We start from the raw sequence: 26,129 nt of genomic DNA on the forward strand, positions 1-26,129 counted from the left end.
TGTGGGTGCATTACGTATAAGGACGCTACTACTACTGTGGGTGCATTACGTATAAGGACGCTACTACTACTGTGGGTGCATTACGTATAAGGACGCTACTACTACTGTGGGTGCATTACGTATAAGGACGCTACTACTACGGGTGGGGCATTATGTATAAGGACGCTACTACTACTGTGGGTGCATTATGTATAAGGACGCTACTACTACTGTGGGTGCATTACGTATAAGGACGCTACTACTACGGGTGGGGCATTATGTATAAGGACGCTACTACTACGGGTGGGGCATTATGTATAAGGACGCTACTACTACTGTGGGTGCATTACGTATAAGGACGCTACAACTACGGGTGGGGCATTATGTATAAGGACGCTACTACTACTGTGGGTGCATTATGTATAAGGACGCTACTACTACTGTGGGTGCATTACGTATAAGGACGCTACTACTACGGGTGGGGCATTATGTATAAGGACGCTACTACTACGGGTGGGGCATTATGTATAAGGACGCTACTACTACTGTGGGTGCATTACGTATAAGGACGCTACTACTACTGTGGGTGCATTACGTATAAGGACGCTACTACTACTGTGGGTGCATTACGTATAAGGACGCTACTACTACGGGTGGGGCATTATGTATAAGGACGCTACTACTACTGTGGGTGCATTATGTATAAGGACGCTACTACTACTGTGGGTGCATTACGTATAAGGACGCTACTACTACGGGTGGGGCATTATGTATAAGGACGCTACTACTACTGTGGGTGCATTACGTATAAGGACGCTACTACTACTGTGGGTGCATTATGTATAAGGACGCTACTACTACTGTGGGTGCATTATGTATAAGGACGCTACTACTACTGTGGGTGCATTATGTATAAGGACGCTACTACTACTGTGGGTGCATTACGTATAAGGACGCTACTACTACTGTGGGTGCATTACGTATAAGGACGCTACTACTACTGTGGGTGCATTACGTATAAGGACGCTACTACTACGGGTGGGGCATTATGTATAAGGACGCTACTACTACTGTGGGTGCATTATGTATAAGGACGCTACTACTACTGTGGGTGCATTACGTATAAGGACGCTACTACTACGGGTGGGGCATTATGTATAAGGACGCTACTACTACGGGTGGGTGCATTATGTATAAGGACGCTACTACTACTGTGGGTGCATTACGTATAAGGACGCTACTACTACGGGTGGGGCATTATGTATAAGGACGCTACTACTACTGTGGGTGCATTATGTATAAGGACGCTACTACTACTGTGGGTGCATTACGTATAAGGACGCTACTACTACGGGTGGGGCATTATGTATAAGGACGCTACTACTACGGGTGGGGCATTATGTATAAGGACGCTACTACTACTGTGGGTGCATTACGTATAAGGACGCTACTACTACTGTGGGTGCATTACGTATAAGGACGCTACTACTACGGGTGGGGCATTATGTATAAGGACGCTACTACTACTGTGGGTGCATTATGTATAAGGACGCTACTACTACTGTGGTGCATTACGTATAAGGACGCTTCTACTACTGTGGGTGCATTACGTATAAGGACGCTACTACTACTGTGGGTGCATTACGTATAATGACGCTACTACTACTGTGGGTGCATTACGTATAAGGACGCTACTACTACTGTGGGTGCATTACGTATAAGGACGCTACTACTACTGTGGGTGCATTACGTATAAGGACGCTACTACTACGGGTGGGGCATTATGTATAAGGACGCTACTACTACTGTGGGTGCATTATGTATAAGGACGCTACTACTACTGTGGGTGCATTACGTATAAGGACGCTACTACTACGGGTGGGGCATTATGTATAAGGACGCTACTACTACTGTGGGTGCATTACGTATAAGGACGCTACTACTACTGTGGGTGCATTACGTATAATGACGCTACTACTACTGTGGGTGCATTACGTATAAGGACGCTACTACTACGGGTGGGGCATTATGTATAAGGACGCTACTACTACTGTGGGTGCATTATGTATAGGACGCTACTACTACTGTGGGTGCATTACGTATAAGGACGCTACTACTACTGTGGGTGCATTATGTATAAGGACGCTACTACTACGGGTGGGGCATTATGTATAAGGACGCTACTACTACTGTGGGTGCATTATGTATAAGGACGCTACTACTACTGTGGGTGCATTACGTATAAGGACGCTACTACTACTGTGGGTGCATTATGTATAAGGACGCTACTACTACTGTGGGTGCATTATGTATAAGGACGCTACTACTACTGTGGGTGCATTATTATAAGGACGCTACTACTACTGTGGGTGCATTACGTATAAGGACGCTACTACTACTGTGGGTGCATTACGTATAAGGACGCTACTACTACTGTGGGTGCATTACGTATAAGGACGCTACTACTACTGTGGGTGCATTACGTATAAGGACGCTACTACTACGGGTGGGGCATTATGTATAAGGACGCTACTACTACTGTGGGTGCATTATGTATAAGGACGCTACTACTACTGTGGGTGCATTACGTATAAGGACGCTACTACTACGGGTGGGGCATTATGTATAAGGACGCTACTACTACGGGTGGGGCATTATGTATAAGGACGCTACTACTACTGTGGGTGCATTACGTATAAGGACGCTACTACTACGGGTGGGGCATTATGTATAAGGACGCTACTACTACTGTGGGTGCATTATGTATAAGGACGCTACTACTACTGTGGGTGCATTACGTATAAGGACGCTACTACTACGGGTGGGGCATTATGTATAAGGACGCTACTACTACGGGTGGGGCATTATGTATAAGGACGCTACTACTACTGTGGGTGCATTACGTATAAGGACGCTACTACTACTGTGGGTGCATTACGTATAAGGACGCTACTACTACTGTGGGTGCATTACGTATAAGGACGCTACTACTACGGGTGGGGCATTATGTATAAGGACGCTACTACTACTGTGGGTGCATTATGTATAAGGACGCTACTACTACTGTGGGTGCATTACGTATAAGGACGCTACTACTACGGGTGGGGCATTATGTATAAGGACGCTACTACTACTGTGGGTGCATTACGTATAAGGACGCTGGGTGCATTATGTATAAGGAACGCTAACTTACTACTGTGGTGCATTATGTATAAGGACGCTACTACTACTGTGGGTGCATTATTTATAAGGACGCTACTACTACTGTGGGTGCATTACGTATAAGGACGCTACTACTACTGTGGGTGCATTACGTATAAGGACGCTACTACTACTGTGGGTGCATTACGTATAAGGACGCTACTACTACGGGTGGGGCATTATGTATAAGGACGCTACTACTACTGTGGTGCATTATGTATAAGGACGCTACTACTACTGTGGGTGCATTACGTATAAGGACGCTACTACTACGGGTGGGGCATTATGTATAAGGACGCTACTACTACGGGTGGGCATTATGTATAAGGACGCTACTACTACTGTGGGTGCATTACGTATAAGGACGCTACTACTACGGGTGGGGCATTATGTATAAGGACGCTACTACTACTGTGGGTGCATTATGTATAAGGACGCTACTACTACTACTGTGGGTGCATTACGTATAAGGACGCTACTACTACGGGTGGGGCATTATGTATAAGGACGCTACTACTACGGGTGGGGCATTATGTATAAGGACGCTACTACTACTGTGGGTGCATTACGTATAAGGACGCTACTACTACTGTGGGTGCATTACGTATAAGGACGCTACTACTACGGGTGGGGCATTATGTATAAGGACGCTACTACTACTGTGGGTGCATTATGTATAAGGACGCTACTACTACTGTGGGTGCATTACGTATAAGGACGCTCTACTACTGTGGGTGCATTACGTATAAGGACGCTACTACTACTGTGGGTGCATTACGTATAAGGACGCTACTACTACTGTGGGTGCATTACGTATAAGGACGCTACTACTACTGTGGGTGCACTATGTATAAGGACGCTACTACTACTGTGGGTGCATTACGTATAATGACGCTACTACTACTGTGGGTGCATTACGTATAAGGACGCTACTACTACTGTGGGTGCATTATGTATAAGGACGCTACTACTACTGTGGGTGCATTACGTATAATGACGCTACTACTACTGTGGGTGCATTATGTATAAGGACGCTACTACTACTGTGGGTGCATTACGTATAATGACGCTACTACTACTGTGGGTGCATTATGTATAAGGACGCTACTACTACTGTGGGTGCATTACGTATAATGACGCTACTACTACTGTGGGTGCATTACGTATAAGGACGCTACTACTACTGTGGGTGCATTACGTATAAGGACGCTACTACTACGGGTGGGGCATTATGTATAAGGACGCTACTACTACTGTGGGTGCATTATGTATAAGGACGCTACTACTACTGTGGGTGCATTACGTATAAGGACGCTTCTACTACTGTGGGTGCATTACGTATAAGGACGCTACTACTACTGTGGGTGCATTACGTATAAGGACGCTACTACTACTGTGGGTGCATTACGTATAATGACGCTACTACTACTGTGGGTGCATTACGTATAAGGACGCTACTACTGTGGGTGCATTATGTATAAGGACGCTACTACTACTGTGGGTGCATTACGTATAAGGACGCTACTACTTACTGTGGGTGCATTACGTATAATGACGCTACTACTACTGTGGGTGCATTACGTATAAGGACGCTACTACTACTGTGGGTGCATTATGTATAAGGACGCTACTACTACTGTGGGTGCATTACGTATAAGGACGCTACTACTACTGTGGGTGCATTACGTATAATGACGCTACTACTACTGTGGGTGCATTACGTATAAGGACGCTACTACTACTGTGGGTGCATTACGTATAATGACGCTACTACTACTGTGGGTGCATTACGTATAAGGACGCTACTTACTGTGGGTGCATTATGTATAAGGACGCTACTACTACTGTGGGTGCATTACGTATAAGGACGCTTCTACTACTGTGGGTGCATTACGTATAAGGACGCTACTACTACTGTGGGTGCATTACGTATAAGGACGCTACTACTACTGTGGGTGCATTACGTATAATGACGCTACTACTACTGTGGGTGCATTACGTATAATGACGCTACTACTACTGTGGGTGCATTACGTATAAGGACGCTACTACTACTGTGGGTGCATTACGTATAAGGACGCTACTACTACTGTGGGTGCATTACGTATAAGGACGCTACTACTACGGGTGGGTGCATTACTGTATAAGGACGCTACTACTACTGTGGGTGCATTATGTATAAGGACGCTACTACTACTGTGGGTGCATTACGTATAAGGACGCTACTACTACTGTGGGTGCATTACGTATAAGGACGCTACTACTACTGTGGGTGCATTATGTATAAGGACGCTACTACTACTGTGGGTGCATTATGTATAAGGACGCTACTACTACGGTGGGGCATTACGTATAAGGACGCTACTACTACTGTGGGTGCATTATGTATAAGGACGCTACTACTACTGTGGGTGCATTACGTATAAGGACGCTACTACTACTGTGGGTGCATTATGTATAAGGACGCTACTACTACTGTGGGTGCATTATGTATAAGGACGCTACTACTACTGTGGGTGCATTATTTATAAGGACGCTACTACTACTGTGGGTGCATTACGTATAAGGACGCTACTACTACTGTGGGTGCATTACGTATAAGGACGCTACTACTACTGTGGGTGCATTACGTATAAGGACGCTACTACTACTGTGGGTGCATTACGTATAAGGACGCTACTACTACGGGTGGGGCATTATGTATAAGGACGCTACTACTACTGTGGGTGCATTATGTATAAGGACGCTACTACTACTGTGGGTGCATTACGTATAAGGACGCTACTACTACGGGTGGGGCATTATGTATAAGGACGCTACTACTACGGGTGGGGCATTATGTATAAGGACGCTACTACTACTGTGGGTGCATTACGTATAAGGACGCTACTACTACGGTGGGGCATTATGTATAAGGACGCTACTACTACTGTGGGTGCATTATGTATAAGGACGCTACTACTACTGTGGGTGCATTACGTATAAGGACGCTACTACTACGGGTGGGGCATTATGTATAAGGACGCTACTACTACGGGTGGGGCATTATGTATAAGGACGCTACTACTACTGTGGGTGCATTACGTATAAGGACGCTACTACTACTGTGGGTGCATTACGTATAAGGACGCTACTACTACTGTGGGTGCATTACGTATAAGGACGCTACTACTACGGGTGGGGCATTATGTATAAGGACGCTACTACTACTGTGGGTGCATTATGTATAAGGACGCTACTACTACTGTGGGTGCATTACGTATAAGGACGCTACTACTACGGGTGGGGCATTATGTATAAGGACGCTACTACTACTGTGGGTGCATTACGTATAAGGACGCTACTACTACTGTGGGTGCATTATGTATAAGGACGCTACTACTACTGTGGGTGCATTATGTATAAGGACGCTACTACTACTGTGGGTGCATTATGTATAAGGACGCTACTACTACTGTGGGTGCATTACGTATAAGGACGCTACTACTACTGTGGGTGCATTACGTATAAGGACGCTACTACTACTGTGGGTGCATTACGTATAAGGACGCTACTACTACGGGTGGGGCATTATGTATAAGGACGCTACTACTACTGTGGGTGCATTATGTATAAGGACGCTACTACTACTGTGGGTGCATTACGTATAAGGACGCTACTACTACGGGTGGGGCATTATGTATAAGGACGCTACTACTACGGGTGGGGCATTATGTATAAGGACGCTACTACTACTGTGGGTGCATTACGTATAAGGACGCTACTACTACGGGTGGGGCATTATGTATAAGGACGCTACTACTACTGTGGGTGCATTATGTATAAGGACGCTACTACTACTGTGGGTGCATTACGTATAAGGACGCTACTACTACGGGTGGGGCATTATGTATAAGGACGCTACTACTACGGGTGGGGCATTATGTATAAGGACGCTACTACTACTGTGGGTGCATTACGTATAAGGACGCTACTACTACTGTGGGTGCATTACGTATAAGGACGCTACTACTACGGGTGGGGCATTATGTATAAGGACGCTACTACTACTGTGGGTGCATTATGTATAAGGTCGCTACTACTACTGTGGGTGCATTACGTATAAGGACGCTTCTACTACTGTGGGTGCATTACGTATAAGGACGCTACTACTACTGTGGGTGCATTACGTATAAGGACGCTACTACTACTGTGGGTGCATTACGTATAAGGACGCTACTACTACTGTGGGTGCACTATGTATAAGGACGCTACTACTACTGTGGGTGCATTACGTATAATGACGCTACTACTACTGTGGGTGCATTACGTATAAGGACGCTACTACTACTGTGGGTGCATTATGTATAAGGACGCTACTACTACTGTGGGTGCATTACGTATAATGACGCTACTACTACTGTGGGTGCATTATGTATAAGGACGCTACTACTACTGTGGGTGCATTACGTATAATGACGCTACTACTACTGTGGGTGCATTATGTATAAGGACGCTACTACTACTGTGGGTGCATTACGTATAATGACGCTACTACTACTGTGGGTGCATTACGTATAAGGACGCTACTACTACTGTGGGTGCATTACGTATAAGGACGCTACTACTACGGGTGGGGCATTATGTATAAGGACGCTACTACTACTGTGGGTGCATTATGTATAAGGACGCTACTACTACTGTGGGTGCATTACGTATAAGGACGCTTCTACTACTGTGGGTGCATTACGTATAAGGACGCTACTACTACTGTGGGTGCATTACGTATAAGGACGCTACTACTACTGTGGGTGCATTACGTATAATGACGCTACTACTACTGTGGGTGCATTACGTATAAGGACGCTACTACTGTGGGTGCATTATGTATAAGGACGCTACTACTACTGTGGGTGCATTACGTATAAGGACGCTACTACTACTGTGGGTGCATTACGTATAATGACGCTACTACTACTGTGGGTGCATTACGTATAAGGACGCTACTACTACTGTGGGTGCATTATGTATAAGGACGCTACTACTACTGTGGGTGCATTACGTATAAGGACGCTACTACTACTGTGGGTGCATTACGTATAATGACGCTACTACTACTGTGGGTGCATTACGTATAAGGACGCTACTACTACTGTGGGTGCATTACGTATAATGACGCTACTACTACTGTGGGTGCATTACGTATAAGGACGCTACTACTGTGGGTGCATTATGTATAAGGACGCTACTACTACTGTGGGTGCATTACGTATAAGGACGCTTCTACTACTGTGGGTGCATTACGTATAAGGACGCTACTACTACTGTGGGTGCATTACGTATAAGGACGCTACTACTACTGTGGGTGCATTACGTATAATGACGCTACTACTACTGTGGGTGCATTACGTATAAGGACGCTACTACTGTGGGTGCATTATGTATAAGGACGCTACTACTACTGTGGGTGCATTACGTATAAGGACGCTACTACTACTGTGGGTGCATTACGTATAATGACGCTACTACTACTGTGGGTGCATTACGTATAAGGACGCTACTACTACTGTGGGTGCATTATGTATAAGGACGCTACTACTACTGTGGGTGCATTACGTATAAGGACGCTACTACTACTGTGGGTGCATTACGTATAATGACGCTACTACTACTGTGGGTGCATTACGTATAAGGACGCTACTACTACTGTGGGTGCATTACGTATAATGACGCTACTACTACTGTGGGTGCATTACGTATAAGGACGCTACTACTGTGGGTGCATTATGTATAAGGACGCTACTACTACTGTGGGTGCATTACGTATAAGGACGCTTCTACTACTGTGGGTGCATTACGTATAAGGACGCTACTACTACTGTGGGTGCATTATGTATAAGGACGCTACTACTACTGTGGGTGCATTATGTATAATGACGCTACTACTACTGGGGGGGCATTATGTATAAGGACGCTACTACTACTGTGGGTGCATTATGTATAAGGACGCTACTACTACTGTGGGTGCATTACGTATAAGGACGCTACTACTGTGGGTGCATTATGTATAATGACGCTACTACTACTGGGTGGGCATTATGTATAAGGACGCTACTACTACTGTGGGTGCATTATGTATAAGGACGCTACTACTACTGTGGGTGCATTATGTATAAGGACGCTACTACTACTGTGGGTGCATTACGTATAAGGACGCTACTACTGTGAGTGCATTATGTATAAGGACGCTACTACTACGGGTGGGGCATTATGTATAAGGACGCTACTACTACGGGTGGGGCATTACGTATAAGGACGCTACTACTACTGTGGGTGCATTACGTATAAGGACGCTTCTACTACTGTGGGTGCATTACGTATAAGGACGCTACTACTACTGTGGGTGCATTATGTATAAGGACGCTACTACTACGGGTGGGGCATTATGTATAAGGACGCTACTACTACTGTGGGTGCATTATGTATAAGGACGCTACTACTACTGTGGGTGCATTACGTATAAGGACGCTACTACTACTGTGGGTGCATTACGTATAATGACGCTACTACTACTGTGGGTGCATTACGTATAAGGACGCTACTACTACTGTGGGTGCATTACGTATAAGGACGCTTCTACTACTGTGGGTGCATTACGTATAAGGACGCTACTACTACTGTGGGTGCATTACGTATAAGGACGCTACTACTACTGTGGGTGCATTACGTATAAGGACGCTACTACTACTGTGGGTGCATTACGTATAAGGACGCTACTACTACTGTGGGTGCACTATGTATAAGGACGCTACTACTACTGTGGGTGCATTACGTATAATGACGCTACTACTACTGTGGGTGCATTACGTATAAGGACGCTACTACTACTGTGGGTGCATTATGTATAAGGACGCTACTACTACTGTGGGTGCATTACGTATAATGACGCTACTACTACTGTGGGTGCATTATGTATAAGGACGCTACTACTACTGTGGGTGCATTACGTATAATGACGCTACTACTACTGTGGGTGCATTATGTATAAGGACGCTACTACTACTGTGGGTGCATTACGTATAAGGACGCTACTACTACTGTGGGTGCATTACGTATAATGACGCTACTACTACTGTGGGTGCATTACGTATAAGGACGCTACTACTACTGTGGGTGCATTATGTATAAGGACGCTACTACTACTGTGGGTGCATTACGTATAAGGACGCTACTACTACTGTGGGTGCATTACGTATAATGACGCTACTACTACTGTGGGTGCATTACGTATAAGGACGCTACTACTACTGTGGGTGCATTACGTATAATGACGCTACTACTACTGTGGGTGCATTATGTATAAGGACGCTACTACTACTGTGGGTGCATTACGTATAAGGACGCTACTACTACTGTGGGTGCATTACGTATAATGACGCTACTACTACTGTGGGTGCATTACGTATAAGGACGCTACTACTACTGTGGGTGCATTATGTATAAGGACGCTACTACTACTGTGGGTGCATTACGTATAAGGACGCTACTACTACTGTGGGTGCATTACGTATAATGACGCTACTACTACTGTGGGTGCATTACGTATAAGGACGCTACTACTACTGTGGGTGCATTACGTATAATGACGCTACTACTACTGTGGGTGCATTACGTATAAGGACGCTACTACTGTGGGTGCATTATGTATAAGGACACTACTACTACTGTGGGTGCATTACGTATAAGGACGCTTCTACTACTGTGGGTGCATTACGTATAAGGACGCTACTACTACTGTGGGTGCATTATGTATAAGGACGCTACTACTACGGGTGGGGCATTATGTATAAGGACGCTACTACTACTGTGGGTGCATTATGTATAAGGACGCTACTACTACTGTGGGTGCATTACGTATAAGGACGCTACTACTACTGTGGGTGCATTATGTATAAGGACGCTACTACTACTGTGGGTGCATTACGTATAATGACGCTACTACTACTGTGGGTGCATTACGTATAAGGACGCTACTACTACTGTGGGTGCATTATGTATAATGACGCTACTACTACTGTGGGTGCATTATGTATAAGGACGCTACTACTACTGTGGGTGCATTACGTATAATGACGCTACTACTACTGTGGGTGCATTACGTATAAGGACGCTACTACTACTGTGGGTGCATTATGTATAAGGATGCTACTACTACTGTGGGTGCATTACGTATAAGGATGCTACTACTACTGTGGGTGCATTATGTATAATGACGCTACTACTACTGTGGGTGCATTATGTATAAGGACGCTACTACTACGGGTGGGGCATTACGTATAAGGACGCTACTACTACTGTGGGTGCATTATGTATAAGGACGCTACTACTACGGGTGGGGCATTATGTATAAGGACGCTACTACTACTGTGGGTGCATTACGTATAAGGACGCTACTACTACTGTGGGTGCATTACGAATAAGGACGCTACTACTGTGGGTGCATTATGTATAATGACGCTACTACTACTGTGGGTGCATTACGTATAAGGACGCTACTACTGTGGGTGCATTATGTATAATGACGCTACTACTACTGTGGGTGCATTACGTATAAGGACGCTACTACTACTGTGGGTGCATTATGTATAAGGACGCTACTACTACTGGGGGGGCATTATGTATAAGGACGCTACTACTACTGGGGGGGGCATTATGTATAATGACGCTACTACTACTGTGGGTGCATTACGTATAAGGACGCTACTACTGTGGGTGCATTATGTATAAGGACGCTACTACTACCGGGGGGGGGCATTATGTATAAGGACGCTACTACTACTGTGGGTGCATTACGTATAAGGACGCTACTACTACTGTGGGTGCATTATGTATAAGGACGCTACTACTACTGTGGGTGCATTATGTATAATGACGCTACTACTACTGGGGGGGCATTATGTATAAGGACGCTACTACTACTGTGGGTGCATTATGTATAAGGACGCTACTACTACTGTGGGTGCATTACGTATAAGGACGCTACTACTGTGGGTGCATTATGTATAATGACGCTACTACTACTACTGGGTGGGCATTATGTATAAGGACGCTACTACTACTGTGGGTGCATTATGTATAAGGACGCTACTACTACTGTGGGTGCATTATGTATAAGGACGCTACTACTACTGTGGGTGCATTACGTATAAGGACGCTACTACTGTGGGTGCATTATGTATAAGGACGCTACTACTACTGTGGGTGCATTACGTATAAGGACGCTACTACTGTGGGTGCATTATGTATAAGGACACTACTACTACTGTGGGGGCATTATGTATAAGGACGCTACTACTACTGGGGGGGGCATTATGTATAAGGACGCTACTACTACTGTGGGTGCATTATGTATAAGGACGCTACTACTACTGTGGGTGCACTATGTATAAGGACGCTACTACTACTGTGGGTGCATTATGTATAAGGACGCTACTACTACTGTGGGTGCATTACGTATAAGGACTCTACTACTGTGGGTGCATTATGTATAATGACGCTACTACTACTGTGGGTGCATTACGTATATGGACGCTACTACTGTGGGTGCATTATGTATAAGGTCGCTACTACTACTGGGGGGGCATTATGTATAAGGACGCTACTACTACTGGGGGGGCATTACGTATAAGGACGCTACTACTGTGGGTGCATTATGTATAATGACGCTACTACTACTATGGGTGCATTACGTATAAGGACGCTACTACTGTGGGTGCATTATGTATAAGGACGCTACTACTACGGGTGGGGCATTATGTATAAGGACGCTACTACTACGGGTGGGGCATTACGTATAAGGACGCTACTACTACTGTGGGTGCATTATTTATAAGGACGCTACTACTACTGTGGGTGCATTATGTATAATGACGCTACTACTACTGTGGGTGCATTACGTATAAGGACGCTACTACTACTGTGGGTGCATTACGTATAAGGACGCTACTACTACTGTGGGTGCATTACGTATAAGGACGCTACTACTACTGTGGGTGCATTATGTATAAGGACGCTACTACTACTGGGGTGGGCATTACGTATAATGACGCTACTACTACTGTGGGTGCATTACGTATAATGACGCTACTACTACTGTGGGTGCATTATGTATAAGGACGCTACTACTACTGTGGGTGCATTACGTATAAGGACGCTGCTACTACTACTGTGGGTGCATTATGTATAAGGACGCTACTACTACGGGTGGGGCATTATGTATAAGGACGCTACTACTACTGTGGGTGCATTACGTATAAGGACGCTACTACTACTGTGGGTGCATTATGTATAAGGACGCTACTACTACGGGTGGGGCATTATGTATAAGGACGCTACTACTACTGTGGGTGCATTACGTATAAGGACGCTACTACTACTGTGGGTGCATTACGTATAAGGACGCTACTACTGTGGGTGCATTATGTATAATGACGCTACTACTACTGTGGGTGCATTACGTATAAGGACGCTACTACTGTGGGTGCATTATGTATAATGACGCTACTACTACTGTGGGTGCATTACGTATAAGGACGCTACTACTACTGTGGGTGCATTATGTATAAGGACGCTACTACTACTGGGGGGGCATTATGTATAAGGAAGCTACTACTACTGGGGGGGGCATTATGTATAATGACGCTACTACTACTGTGGGTGCATTACGTATAAGGACGCTACTACTGTGGGTGCATTATGTATAAGGACGCTACTACTACCGGGGGGGGCATTATGTATAAGGACGCTACTACTACTGTGGGTGCATTACGTATAAGGACGCTACTACTACTGTGGGTGCATTATGTATAAGGACGCTACTACTACTGTGGGTGCATTATGTATAATGACGCTACTACTACTGGGGGGGCATTATGTATAAGGACGCTACTACTACTGTGGGTGCATTATGTATAAGGACGCTACTACTACTGTGGGTGCATTACGTATAAGGACGCTACTACTGTGGGTGCATTATGTATAATGACGCTACTACTACTGGGTGGGCATTATGTATAAGGACGCTACTACTACTGTGGGTGCATTATGTATAAGGACGCTACTACTACTGTGGGTGCATTATGTATAAGGACGCTACTACTACTGTGGGTGCATTACGTATAAGGACGCTACTACTGTGGGTGCATTATGTATAAGGACGCTACTACTACTGTGGGTGCATTACGTATAAGGACGCTACTACTGTGGGTGCATTATGTATAAGGACGCTACTACTACTGTGGGGGCATTATGTATAAGGACGCTACTACTACTGGGGGGGGCATTATGTATAAGGACGCTACTACTACTGTGGGTGCATTATGTATAAGGACGCTACTACTACTGTGGGTGCACTATGTATAAGGACGCTACTACTACTGTGGGTGCATTATGTATAAGGACGCTACTACTACTGTGGGTGCATTACGTATAAGGACTCTACTACTGTGGGTGCATTATGTATAATGACGCTACTACTACTGTGGGTGCATTACGTATATGGACGCTACTACTGTGGGTGCATTATGTATAAGGTCGCTACTACTACTGGGGGGGCATTATGTATAAGGACGCTACTACTACTGGGGGGGCATTACGTATAAGGACGCTACTACTGTGGGTGCATTATGTATAATGACGCTACTACTACTATGGGTGCATTACGTATAAGGACGCTACTACTGTGGGTGCATTATGTATAAGGACGCTACTACTACGGGTGGGGCATTATGTATAAGGACGCTACTACTACGGGTGGGGCATTACGTATAAGGACGCTACTACTACTGTGGGTGCATTATTTATAAGGACGCTACTACTACTGTGGGTGCATTATGTATAATGACGCTACTACTACTGTGGGTGCATTACGTATAAGGACGCTACTACTACTGTGGGTGCATTACGTATAAGGACGCTACTACTACTGTGGGTGCATTACGTATAAGGAGGCTACTACTACTGTGGGTGCATTATGTATAAGGACGCTACTACTACTGGGGTGGGCATTACGTATAATGACGCTACTACTACTGTGGGTGCATTACGTATAATGACGCTACTACTACTGTGGGTGCATTATGTATAAGGACGCTACTACTACTGTGGGTGCATTACGTATAAGGACGCTACTACTACTGTGGGTGCATTATGTATAAGGACGCTACTACTACGGGTGGGGCATTATGTATAAGGACGCTACTACTACTGTGGGTGCATTACGTATAAGGACGCTACTACTACTGTGGGTGCATTATGTATAAGGACGCTACTACTACGGGTGGGGCATTATGTATAAGGACGCTACTACTACTGTGGGTGCATTACGTATAAGGACGCTACTACTACTGTGGGTGCATTACGTATAAGGACGCTACTACTGTGGGTGCATTATGTATAATGACGCTACTACTACTGTGGGTGCATTACGTATAAGGACGCTACTACTGTGGGTGCATTATGTATAATGACGCTACTACTACTGTGGGTGCATTACGTATAAGGACGCTACTACTACTGTGGGTGCATTATGTATAAGGACGCTACTACTACTGGGGGGGGATTATGTATAAGGACGCTACTACTACTGGGGGGGGCATTATGTATAATGACGCTACTACTACTGTGGGTGCATTACGTATAAGGACGCTACTACTGTGGGTGCATTATGTATAAGGACGCTACTACTACCGGGGGGGGGCATTATGTATAAGGACGCTACTACTACTGTGGGTGCATTACGTATAAGGACGCTACTACTACTGTGGGTGCATTATGTATAAGGACGCTACTACTACTGTGGGTGCATTATGTATAATGACGCTACTACTACTGGGGGGGCATTATGTATAAGGACGCTACTACTACTGTGGGTGCATTATGTATAAGGACACTACTACTACTGTGGGTGCATTACGTATAAGGACGCTACTACTGTGGGTGCATTATGTATAATGACGCTACTACTACTGGGTGGGCATTATGTATAAGGACGCTACTACTACTGTGGGTGCATTATGTATAAGGACGCTACTACTACTGTGGGTGCATTATGTATAAGGACGCTACTACTACTGTGGGTGCATTACGTATAAGGACGCTACTACTGTGGGTGCATTATGTATAAGGACGCTACTACTACTGTGGGTGCATTACGTATAAGGACGCTACTACTGTGGGTGCATTATGTATAAGGACGCTACTACTACTGTGGGGGCATTATGTATAAGGACGCTACTACTACTGGGGGGGGCATTATGTATAAGGACGCTACTACTACTGTGGGTGCATTATGTATAAGGACGCTACTACTACTGTGGGTGCACTATGTATAAGGACGCTACTACTACTGTGGGTGCATTATGTATAAGGACGCTACTACTACTGTGGGTGCATTACGTATAAGGACTCTACTACTGTGGGTGCATTATGTATAATGACGCTACTACTACTGTGGGTGCATTACGTATATGGACGCTACTACTGTGGGTGCATTATGTATAAGGTCGCTACTACTACTGGGGGGGCATTATGTATAAGGACGCTACTACTACTGGGGGGGCATTACGTATAAGGACGCTACTACTGTGGGTGCATTATGTATAATGACGCTACTACTACTATGGGTGCATTACGTATAAGGACGCTACTACTGTGGGTGCATTATGTATAAGGACGCTACTACTACGGGTGGGGCATTATGTATAAGGACGCTACTACTACGGGTGGGGCATTACGTATAAGGACGCTACTACTACTGTGGGTGCATTATTTATAAGGACGCTACTACTACTGTGGGTGCATTATGTATAATGACGCTACTACTACTGTGGGTGCATTACGTATAAGGACGCTACTACTACTGTGGGTGCATTACGTATAAGGACGCTACTACTACTGTGGGTGCATTACGTATAAGGACGCTACTACTACTGTGGGTGCATTATGTATAAGGACGCTACTACTACTGGGGTGGGCATTACGTATAATGACGCTACTACTACTGTGGGTGCATTACGTATAATGACGCTACTACTACTGTGGGTGCATTATGTATAAGGACGCTACTACTACTGTGGGTGCATTACGTATAAGGACGCTACTACTACTGTGGGTGCATTATGTATAAGGACGCTAAGGACGCTACTACTACGGGTGGGGCATTATGTATAAGGACGCTACTACTACTGTGGGTGCATTACGTATAAGGACGCTACTACTACTGTGGGTGCATTACGTATAAGGACGCTACTACTGTGGGTGCATTATGTATAATGACGCTACTACTACTGTGGGTGCATTACGTATAAGGACGCTACTACTGTGGGTGCATTATGTATAATGACGCTACTACTACTGTGGGTGCATTACGTATAAGGACGCTACTACTACTGTGGGTGCATTATGTATAAGGACGCTACTACTACTGGGGGGGCATTATGTATAAGGACGCTACTACTACTGGGGGGGGCATTATGTATAATGACGCTACTACTACTGTGGGTGCATTACGTATAAGGACGCTACTACTGTGGGTGCATTATGTATAAGGACGCTACTACTACCGGGGGGTCATTATGTATAAGGACGCTACTACTACTGTGGGTGCATTACGTATAAGGACGCTACTACTACTGTGGGTGCATCATGTATAAGGACGCTACTACTACTGTGGGTGCATTATGTATAATGACGCTACTACTACTGGGGGGGCATTATGTATAAGGACGCTACTACTACTGTGGGTGCATTATGTATAAGGACGCTACTACTACTGTGGGTGCATTACGTATAAGGACGCTACTACTGTGGGTGCATTATGTATAATGACGCTACTACTACTGGGTGGGCATTATGTATAAGGACGCTACTACTACTGTGGGTGCATTATGTATAAGGACGCTACTACTACTGTGGGTGCATTATGTATAAGGACGCTACTACTACTGTGGGTGCATTACGTATAAGGACGCTACTACTGTGGGTGCATTATGTATAAGGACGCTACTACTACTGTGGGTGCATTACGTATAAGGACGCTACTACTGTGGGTGCATTATGTATAAGGACGCTACTACTACTGTGGGGGCATTATGTATAAGGACGCTACTACTACTGGGGGGGGCATTATGTATAAGGACGCTACTACTACTGTGGGTGCATTATGTATAAGGACGCTACTACTACTGTGGGTGCACTATGTATAAGGACGCTACTACTACTGTGGGTGCATTATGTATAAGGACGCTACTACTACTGTGGGTGCATTACGTATAAGGACTCTACTACTGTGGGTGCATTATGTATAATGACGCTACTACTACTGTGGGTGCATTACGTATATGGACGCTACTACTGTGGGTGCATTATGTATAAGGTCGCTACTACTACTGGGGGGGCATTATGTATAAGGACGCTACTACTACTGGGGGGGCATTACGTATAAGGACGCTACTACTGTGGGTGCATTATGTATAATGACGCTACTACTACTATGGGTGCATTACGTATAAGGACGCTACTACTGTGGGTGCATTATGTATAAGGACGCTACTACTACGGGTGGGGCATTATGTATAAGGACGCTACTACTACGGGTGGGGCATTACGTATAAGGACGCTACTACTACTGTGGGTGCATTATTTATAAGGACGCTACTACTACTGTGGGTGCATTATGTATAATGACGCTACTACTACTGTGGGTGCATTACGTATAAGGACGCTACTACTACTGTGGGTGCATTACGTATAAGGACGCTACTACTACTGTGGGTGCATTACGTATAAGGACACTACTACTACTGTGGGTGCATTATGTATAAGGACGCTACTACTACTGTGGGTGCATTATTTATAAGGACGCTACTACTACTGTGGGTGCATTATGTATAATGATGCTAATACTACTGTGGGTGCATTATGTATAAGTACGCTACTACTACTGTGGGTGCATTACGTATAAGGACGCTACTACTACGGGTGGGGCATTATGTATAAGGACGCTACTACTACTGTGGGTGCATTACGTATAAGGACGCTACTACTACTGTGGGTGCATTATGTATAAGGACGCTACTACTACGGGTGGGGCATTATGTATAAGGACGCTACTACTACTGTGGGTGCATTATGTATAAGGACGCTACTACTACTGGGGGGCATTATGTATAAGGACGCTACTACTACTGGGGGGGCATTATATATAAGGACGCTACTACTACTGGGGGGCATTATGTATAAGGACGCTACTACTACGGGTGGGGCATTACGTATTAGATTAATAAGATTGTGCTACATTGTGGTGTAATTTTAAATTGGGGTACTATTGTGTGTCCATGCCCCTTACTTGTGAGACCACACCCCTTTTCCCGGCACGCGTCAAAGGAATATGGGAGGGCGCAAATTTATAGTTTGCAGGGGGGCGCCGAACACCCTAGCACCGGCCCTGACTGGGACGCCGGCTCAGTTTCTGTTATAAAACAGCAGAGACTTTTTCTAGTATAAACTAAGCCCAAGGATACATAAATGTTTCTTTTTTTTTTTTTTTATGTTGCAAACTTCCAGCACTAGCAACAATTATAGGGGGTCATTCCAAGTTGATCGCAGCTGTGCTAAATTTAGTGCCCCCTCCCCCCCCCCCACAGAAGTACAAAGGCATCGCACAGCGGCGATGCCTTTGCACTTCAAGAGTAGCTCCCGACCAGCACAGCTGTAGCGTGCTGGCCCGGGAGCTACTCGTCGCTCCCCAGCCCGCAGCGGCTGCGTGTGATGTCACGCAGCCGCCGCGGCCCGCTCCCCCCCAACGGTCCGGCCACGCCTGTGTTGGCCGGACCGCGCCGCCATCCTGCCCCCTCCCGCCCAGTGACCGCCTCTGTCTCAGAGGCGATCGCTAGGCAACGACGGCTGCCATGCGAGCGATCGGGTCGGAATGACCCCCTTAGAGTGGTTGATATATTGTTTCCACTCAGGTTTTATCTACAAGCTATTTCAGCAGCTGAAATTTATGTTGTATGTGTCATTTTTAAACTAGCTAGAGATATCTTATATGTATGTGTATTTTAATCAATCCCATTGCATTTATACAAAGCAGAGGTCTCCTAGCATCATATTTGTGCAGCCTATTACACTGATGGTATATTACTATATATATTCTTTTATACCTATATCCTAAGCGCAGTGCTTTTCTTTGGATTTTCTTACACAGTGGCCCTCATTCCGAGTTGATCGGTCGCAAGGCGAATTTAGCAGAGTTACACACGCTAAGCCGCCGCCTACTGGGAGTGAATCTTAGCTTCTTAAAATTGCGACCGATGTATTCGCAATATTGCGATTACTAACTACTTAGCAGTTTCAGAGTAGCTCCAGACTTACTCTGCCTGTGCGATCATTTCAGTGCTTGTCGTTCCTGGTTGACGTCACAAACACACCCAGCGTTCGCCCAGGCACTCCCACCGTTTCTCCGGCCACTCCTGCGTTTTTTCCGGAAACGGTAGCGTTTTCAGCCACACGCCCCTGAAACGCCGTGTTTCCGCCCAGTAACACCCATTTCCTGTCAATCACATTACGATCGCCGGAGCGATGAAAAAGCCGTGAGTAAAATTACTTTCTACATAGCAAAGTTACTTGGCGCAGTCGCAGTGCGAACATTGCGCATGCGTACTAAGCGGATTTTCATTGCGATGCGATGAAAAATACCGAGCGAACAACTCGGAATGAGGGCCTGTATATGAGCCAAAGGGTTCATGTGGGCATTATACACATATAAATTAGTAAAACAGAATTCATTTTGTACAGTAAAACATTTTGATTAGTACTTTCCTATAGATAGATAGATAGATAGATAGATAGATAGATAGATAGATAGATAGATAGATAGATAGAAGGGACGTGCAGTCAGGGGAGGTAGGAGGAAGTGCCTCCCCTGTCATTAATTATTAAAATAATACAAATAAGATATTTATGACACATATTCTGTGTCATAAGTATCTCCTTTATATTAAACTAATCATTACTCCTCTGTATGTGTTTGGGAGGCACCAATCGTGGTGCCTCCCGTTGTCAATGGGGAAAGGTATATATGAGTAGGGGGGCGGGGGCAGGCGGGACCAAGCCATGGGCAGTAATAGCCCATTGAAAATGCATGGGAAAGCGGCACCAGTAGAGGTGCCGCTTTCATACAGGGACGTGCTTTCAACCCATGAAAGCACACCCCTGTCAGTGAGGCCGCAGTGATTGGCCAGCGGATCCGTCACTGAATCCGCGATCAACACTGTGTGGACGTCGGTGGCGGCAGAGGTGCGGGCGGCGGGATGTGGCGGAAGGTGCGGGCGGCGGTGGTGCGGGCAGTGGGATGCGGCGGTGGGGTGGGACGCGATAGTTAGTATACCTATATTCTGCAGAGTATGGCTGAGGAGCGGTACCAGTTTCAAAAATGGCGCCTCAAGATGGCCGCCGTGAGCCAAACACAGCTCGCCGCGTCATCGCCCCCTCCCTTCGGCTGACTTATATAAGTCAGCGCAAGGCAGCGGCGTCAGTCCAACGGCGGAGGAGGAGCAGTGAAGAGCTCCTGAAGAAACAAGACGCCGTGGAAGTCCTGGATGGGCGGCGGCTATGCAAAAGAGCTAAACAGCTGCCGCCCACCAGGTGAAGACGCCGGAAGTCCTGGGGAGGTGGCAGCCATGCAAAAGAGCTTAAAGGCCGCCGCCTCCCAGGTGAAGACGCCGGAGGAAGGCGTCGGAAGCCCTGGGGAGGCGCCCCCCCCAGGTGAAGACGCTGGAAGCCCTGGGCAGGCGGCAGCCATGCAAAAGAGCTTAAAGGCCGCCGCCCCCAGGTGAAGACCCTGTCTAGTAAAACTTTTTCTTGAGACAGTGTGGTGTTTTATTTTAATATTTTCTTTACAGGTGGACTACAGGTGCCAGCGGGCCCTTTATGTCTGGGCATGCTGGCACTTGTGGTTCTCCAAGTGCCAGCATGCTGGGGCAGGCTTGCTGGGACCTGTAGGACACAGTGAACAAGCCACTCTGGTGAAACGGTCCGTCTGTGCTCAGTGATGCTGAACTCTTTCTAGCTCAGATCACTTTTGGGACTCCCTGGTATTGTATGTGCCCATTTGGACTCCAGTTATTTAACTGATACTGATATATAATCAATATTGTTTTTTTCCATGTTTGCTATTTTTGATCCTTAATTATTGTTCTAAACCATTTTCTGGTATTTCCTTTTAAATGTAATACTTTTTTGCAGAATCCTTTCTGCATAAACAGGGTCTTATACCCATTTTGGTAAGCCTTTACCATGCAGCCTGTGTTTACTTTCCTTTTTCCAATTAATCGTTGATTTCATGATTGTTTTATTTCATAATTTACTTAATTTTTTGTTAATTTGTGATCTCACCACATTACCATTTCTTCTCCTTCTTCTAATTTTCCCACCACCCTTTTTTTCAATAGGTAAGCCTAACCCACCTCTCTCATCCACTGTCCGCTATATATCTATATAAGACAGTGGACAGCAGAAGGCAGGGTTTCCTCCCTATTCTGAGCATATCTCACTTCTATTTTTAGTACCCTCTCATCCAGATGCGAGACCACTCTCTGCAATGCTCACAGCAACAGAGAATCTGCGCTAGAAACTGGACAGCAGAAGTACCTTGTTGCTCACTACTCATTACACTCTCTCATTTGTGTCCTAGTGTTTATTACTGCCATATTTCAGCAGCAACGCCCAATCTCATCCGACCTTGGAAGCTAAGCGCTGATAAGCCTGATCAGTACCTAGTAGGGTGACCTCTTGGGAATATCAGGTGCAGTAAGATTGTGACCTCTGATCACAAACAGCAGAAGTGTTAGAGCAACTTCTGAAACTTACCTATTCCTTATCCAACTTTCCCGCAAACCTTCTATTTATCTACAATTGGCTTTGCCTTTAGGCTTATTTATCAATGCTCTTTTGTATCTTTAATAATCATACTTTTATCTTAAATGCTTTGTTATCTATAAGGATCTAGCCTTTTAGCAAACAGAATCTCTACCAGGTGATTACCCTCAGTCATTTGACATTTCAATTATGAACCTTTGTGCCTCTCATCTATTCTCATGAGGTTTTAGACTAGGTGCTTACCTACAATTATCACTGCGGTGATTATATGTACATATCATTTACCTCTACTCCAATTTTGAATTTTGATTAACTCAGGCACCTTAATAATATTAATTTTTTGTAATTTTTTATGTTTTTCAGTATATTTTTCACCACAGGTGCCCATAATTTTGTATCAGGCTTATCCTGATTTCTGTCAATATATATGTTTACTTTGTGTTCTTGAACAATTTTTTTGTATCAAACTCCTCATTACTTTTATTCGTTATTAATTAAATGTTAAGTTTTAATAAACTTATTTCAAATTTCTAAGCGTGCCCCAACACAGAGTCTTTCTTTTTTCTTCTTTTTTTTCTTCTCTTTGCTTAACCTGTAGGCCACCTGTAAAGAATAATATTAACATACAATGAACCCCGCACCCACCGTCACCGGGGGTGCGGGGCATAGCACTGGGCTGTCAGCCCAGTGCTGGTTGTTGCTCGGGAGGGGGGACCCCATTTTTATTTTCTGGGGTCCCCACTTTCTGAGGAATTCCAGCCCTGGGCTGACTGGCTTGGGGGGTGATTAATGTTATGGCAGGCGGACCCCACACTGAGTGTCTCCTCTGCTATGGCATTACTCCACCTGGCTGGTGCTGGTTTTAGTGATGTGTGGGGGACTACACTTTCTTTTCTTTTTTTTCACCTCTATGGTGGGGGAAAAGGGTGTTAGCTGGCAGTGCCTCCCCAACCACTGACCTCACCGCACGTCACTGGTGTATATAGATATATATATATGATAGGAAGTGTGTTAAGTGACAAGAATTGACACTTGTAACATGTGCAGAGAGAGTTAGAGTTGGGTGGGGTGTATTCAAACTGAAATCTAAATTGCAGTGTAAAAATAAAGCAGCTAGTATTTACCCTGCACAGAAACAAAATAACCCACCCAAATCTAACTCTCTCTGCACATGTTACATCCGCCACACCTGCAGTGCACATGGTTTTGCCCAATTGCTAACAAACTTGCTGCTGCCATCAACTCAGAATTACCCCCAATACCCAATAAAATTACCTATAAACATTGAATTGTAATGTTTCTTTTTCAATAAACTCTAGAGGGCAGATGTATTAAGGGTGTGGATATTTAGATCGACAGTGTCTAGGTCGACGATGTTTAGGTCGACCACTATAGGTCGACAGTCACTAGGTCGACAGGGTTGGAAGGTCGACATGTTTTCTAGGTCGACATGTGTTAGGTCGACAGGTCAAAAGGTCGACATGAGATTTTTTTGGGGGGTGTGTGTTGTTTTCTTCGTAGAGTGACCGGGAACCCCAATTAGTGCACCGTGTCCCCTTGCATGGCTCGCGAGCTTCAGGCAAGGTTACCGTTCCAATCGTAAGCCACGTGGATCGTTAAGTATGAAAAAGTTCAAAAAAATATTATTTTTTAAAAACTCATGTCGACTTTTTGACCTGTCGACCTAGCAAATGTCGACCTAGAAGCCCTGTCGACCTTCCAACCCTATCGACCTAGTTACTGTCGACCTATAGTGGTCGACCTAAACATTGTCGACCTAGACAGTGTCGATCTTCAGACCGGATCCCGTATTAAGCCTGGAAACAGCATAAGGAAGTGATAAACCAGTGATAAGTGCAAGGTGATAAACACACCAGCCAATCAGCTCCTAACTGTTAATTTACATATTGGAGCCGATTGGCTGGTGCGTTTATCACCTTGCATTTATCACTGGTTTATCACTTCCTTATGCCTTCTCCAGGTTAATACATCTGCCTGTATTTATTATAATATTCTCCTTTATTACCCATAGCTTGCACAGGTTACTATATAAATCACAGCCTCTTTATATAACTTTTTCTCAGTCGGCAACGCATTCGCAAGACACCCAAGTATTGCTGCAGAGAAAGGTAATGTCTGCATAACCCCTTTATTCCCCTTACATTCCATACTGGATAGTCATTATTTTAGGCATGGGATTATTTAGCAATTTACCATTTCACCAAAAAAATAAGAATCTTCAAACCTCTTGTGTTAAAAAAAAAAAAAAATGTTCAGTGTATCAGATCTTCTGTGCCAGGTTTTACTTGAACTTTTCTCTGCAAACCCCACAGCTATTTCACCTCGATCAACTTGGAATTACCCCCATAGTTTGCTGATTAAGACTGCTTTCACTTTTCATCACCTCCACAGACTTACTCCCTGGAGGTGAAATCTAACTCTTTCTGCACATGTTATATCTGCCTCCCCTGCAGTGCACATGGTTTTGCCCAAGTGCTAAAAATTTTCCTGCTGCGATCAACTTAGAATTACCCCCTATGTTGATTAACTTCCGTGTAGGTCAAAGAGGTGAGTAGGGAGGAAGGGGCACCTACTGTGAGATGGTGTGTCTGGGAGCTCGGCTCGGCACCACTGAGAAAAGCTGACGGCCAGCTGAGCCAGGAAGGGGGGAGGGAGCAGGACTTCAGAGAGAGTTTGTCCCGTTGGAAGGAGTGTGCTAGAGGGGGCGAATTCCCCCCTCGCCCCCCTCTGTATCCGTCCCTGACCTTGAGGTAGCAAAGCCGTTCATATAACATATGTCATGCTTATTCTCTGGCGGAACATGCTGATGTGAGTTTCTTTAAGGTGATAAATAAATTTCTCTACAGTCCCTCGTGATGATAAGCTCATTGGTTTATTCAAAGATACGGCGCGTATGTAGCAAGAATTCAATTATCATTTCTCTGCCCTTATGCTAGCCATACATCAGGAAGATATCGTTCCAACCAGCCAACTAGTTGGTTGGTTGGAACGATAATCTGGCAGTGTGTGGGAGG

The 26,129-nt window shown here is 45.1% G+C and overlaps 1 protein-coding gene, 1 long non-coding RNA gene and 1 pseudogene across 9 annotated transcripts in view; 2 read left to right on the forward strand and 1 right to left on the reverse strand.

Annotated features, from left to right (window-relative positions):
• The window catches only part of LOC134935743 (uncharacterized), a 196,488-nt gene extending 170,734 nt beyond the window's left edge, over positions 1 to 25,754 (reverse strand). The window contains exon 1 of one of the 2 annotated variants that reach the window (XR_010180378.1): positions 25,689 to 25,754. This is a non-coding gene — a long non-coding RNA (uncharacterized LOC134935743). The remainder of the gene's footprint in view (positions 1 to 25,688) is intronic. The other variant, XR_010180379.1, reaches the window with a different exon arrangement.
• The window catches only part of BICD1 (BICD cargo adaptor 1), a 529,680-nt gene that overhangs the window by 178,788 nt on the left and 324,763 nt on the right, over positions 1 to 26,129 (forward strand). The window lies entirely within an intron of this gene.
• Positions 22,914 to 23,032, forward strand: LOC134937149 (5S ribosomal RNA; annotated as a pseudogene).

Source organism: Pseudophryne corroboree, chromosome 6 (genome assembly GCF_028390025.1).
Source record: "Pseudophryne corroboree isolate aPseCor3 chromosome 6, aPseCor3.hap2, whole genome shotgun sequence".
NCBI lineage: Eukaryota > Metazoa > Chordata > Amphibia > Anura > Myobatrachidae > Pseudophryne > Pseudophryne corroboree.